General features: G+C 47.0%; 2 pseudogenes; both read right to left on the reverse strand.

Moving 5' to 3' along the window:
• Nucleotides 1–1,888: 1,888 nt before the first annotated feature.
• Nucleotides 1,889–2,058, reverse strand: LOC130127533 (small nucleolar RNA U3; annotated as a pseudogene).
• A 403-nt stretch (nt 2,059–2,461) lies between these two features.
• Nucleotides 2,462–2,663, reverse strand: LOC130127495 (small nucleolar RNA U3; annotated as a pseudogene).
• Nucleotides 2,664–3,248: the final 585 nt, after the last annotated feature.

Genomic DNA, 3,248 nt, shown 5'->3' on the forward strand with positions numbered 1-3,248 from the left:
GCCCCCCTTGTGTCTAAGAGGGAGAACCCCAGAGCGGAGAACAGGTCCAGGCCCATCAGGTTGGCCCCATGGCGTGCCACATGAAAAACTGCATTGGGCACCAGCTTGGTTCCATAGCTGACAGTCACTTGGAGAGAGCCAACCAGATCGATTTTGGAGTCACCATACCCACAGAGGACAGCTGAGGGTGCAGACAGTGGCAGTGAACCGAAAAATTGACTGTAGGTATCAACATTCAGGAGAGACACACTTGCACCGGTGTCCAACAGCAGGAGGATGCACACATCATTAATGTTGACTGTGCATGATTTGAATGACACTGGCCCAGAGCTCACCTTGTGAATGACGGCGGTTGAAGACTGGGGGGTGTGGCCCTCTGACCCAGCCGGGGAAGATTTGGCGAAGTGATTATGCTTACCCCAGCTACGGCATGTCTGGCCACGGGCAGGGCAGTTCTGAGCCCTTGAAACATGAGACCGAGACCCACAGTTACCACAGGACTGTTGAGGGCGGGGCTGAGAACGCCGTCGTTGCAGTTGCAAGACGTCCCCAGTGGAGTCGGCGCCCGCCTCGCTCTGGTTGGGTTGCGTCCCGAGGGGCAGCCGTGAGTAGAGGGAGGAGTCGTTGGCAGCTTGACTGGAGGTGGCCACTTGCTGTGTATTTAGCATAGCAGCACACTCAGCTGCTCCCTCAACCTGTAGTGCGATGGTAATTGCTCTGGACAGCAGCAGATCGTCTTTTTCCAGCAGGAGAGTCTCACGCACCTTTGCGTTGTTGGTGTGTTCGATTAGCTGGTCGCGAACCATCTCGTCCTGAAGCGCGCCAAACTTGCCTGAGCTAGCTAGCCCTCGCAAATTAGCTACGTACTGCCACACAGACTCACCAGGCAGTTGGTGTCGCTGACGGAATATAAATCGCCGAAGGAGGGCACTCTGTGGAGCAGCGAAATGGGTGCTCATAAGTCCCACAGCTTCGGCAAAGTTTGTGACGTTTCCCAGAGTCCCGAGCACACGATGACCCTCTGCTCCCAAGCAGTGTAGCAACAGAGCCGTCTTCCTAGCCTGGCTCACGTCGTCGAGCCCTGAGGCGATGATGTAATTTTCAAAACTATGTAGCCAGCGAGTCCATGGTACCGGAGGCTCGCCAGGTAATGCCAGGAAGGGGGCAGGTGGTGGGAGAGAGATATCAGCCATCCTCGTCGCCAATATTGTATTTTTAAATCACGACAGGACACAGCGCTGTCGCTCGACACAACCTCTCCGTGGCATTCTTTATTTAGACTGACACAGCATCAAAGGCAGACCTGATCAAACAACCCAGAGCCCGCAGGCATCACCAATCCATCCCAGCACAATAGAACAGCACCAAATCAAATGCAGCACTGTCGATGTGTACATACATAACAGTTAGCTTGGCAACTGCCAAGACAGTCTGTTATTATGGTATTCTTTGTGGGATTAATTCTTAGCAGGAGCCAAACTAACCACAGCAATGTCATTTCTGAAGGAGAATACTAAGCTTCTCGTAGTCAAAGTTTTGGATCAAATTAACAGATGGTTCTTTCTACATGTTTCGGTTTAGGTAGGGTTTGGGTAAAGTTTTATCTGCTCAGGTGGACAGTGCCTAAGCGCTGGCTTGGAGAAACCCTCAGGATTAGGGTTATGGAGAGAGTTTGATGGGTTAATGGTAGGTTCAATTTGGATGATTTTTCTTCTTTACAATTGATCTCCCACTGTCTTGTATCTTGATTGGTTTACCCCGTTTAAACTTGAAAAATTGATGGTGGGGGTTGGAGCATTATAAATGATTTTTTTTGAAGTTCACTGCTACGGCAGTTTGTTTTTAGGATTAGGTTTAAATAAAATTAATTGATGGCTCTCTGCATTTTACCACTCAGAGCATGCTTCTTTCCACAAAAGCACAGAACTTGTGATTAAATCACTCCTCTGTACCTGCTTTGTGCTCAGGAAGAAGCATCACAGCTCATCATCGTGGGTAGCAGGACTCACTTTAGAAACACATTTCTCTAGAACAGCACAGCAACAGAGACTAACTCTTCGCAATAGGCAAGCGAACCATGGCAATGGCATTTCTGATGGATAATACTGACCTTCTCGGAGTGAAAGTTTAGGGTTGAATGCCCGGGTCAGCGCGTGTCACCAGAGTGCCGGCTTGGAGATACCCCCAGAATTAGGGTTAGAGATGTGGATAGAGTTTGATGGATTAAGGATACGGTAAATTTGGATGTTTCTTCCTTACAATTCACCTCCCATTGTCTTCCATCTTGATTAATTTACCCTGCTTTACGCTTCAAAAGTTGTTGGTGGGGTTTAGAGTAATATAAGCTTCTTTTTTTTTTAAGTTGTCTGCTATTGCAATTTAATGTTTTTAGGGTAAAGATTAGGACTAAGGTTTAGGTCTGGATAAAACTGGTGGATTTCTGAATTATTCCCCCTTTTTAACCCCTCAGAATGCGCTCCTTCCTCGAAGCTCCCATAAAGGAGCGCTCAGTCATAAAAGCAGAGTTTGTCATTAAACAACTTCCCTGTACCCGCTTTGCGCTCAGGAAGATTCACGACAGCCCATAATCGTGGCAGGCGGGAATCACTTTAGAAACATATTTCAAGTTAAGAATGGCAGAAATGATCGCGGAAAATAGTCTTCTGCAGCTTTTGGTTAGAGTTAGGTTTGGATAAACTTAACGGATGGATCTTACGGTTAGGGCTGGGGTTTGATCTGCTAGGGCAGACAATCCTACAGCAGAGACTGGCTGCCTGAGCAAAAAAAAAAAAACAAACAAACCTCTTACCCTAGTTCTACCCCCAAGTCTAAAAAAAATGTAGAATGAGCTATCCGTTAATTTTATCCAAACCTTTCACACCGAGAAGCTCTACTTTCCATCAGAAACGCCACTGCAGTGATTAGCTTGGCAACCGCCAAGACAGTCTCTCTTACTATGGTATTCTTTGTGGGATTAATTCTTAGCAGGAGTCAAGCTAACCACAGCAATGGTTTTTCTGATGGGAAATACTGAAGGTCTTGGAGCTTTAGGTTTGTATACAATTAAAGAATGGTTCTTTCTACATTTTTAAGGGTTGGGATAGGTTTAGTATAAGGGTTTTATCTGCACAGGCAGACAGTCTCTGTTGCTGACCATAACCCTACACCAACCCTGACTGAAAGATGTAGAACAAGATGGCTCTTTCTACATGTTTCGCTTAGGGTATGGGTTTTATCCGTTTAGTCGA

This window comes from Lampris incognitus, chromosome 1 (assembly GCF_029633865.1).
Source record: "Lampris incognitus isolate fLamInc1 chromosome 1, fLamInc1.hap2, whole genome shotgun sequence".
Taxonomy (NCBI): domain Eukaryota; kingdom Metazoa; phylum Chordata; class Actinopteri; order Lampriformes; family Lampridae; genus Lampris; species Lampris incognitus.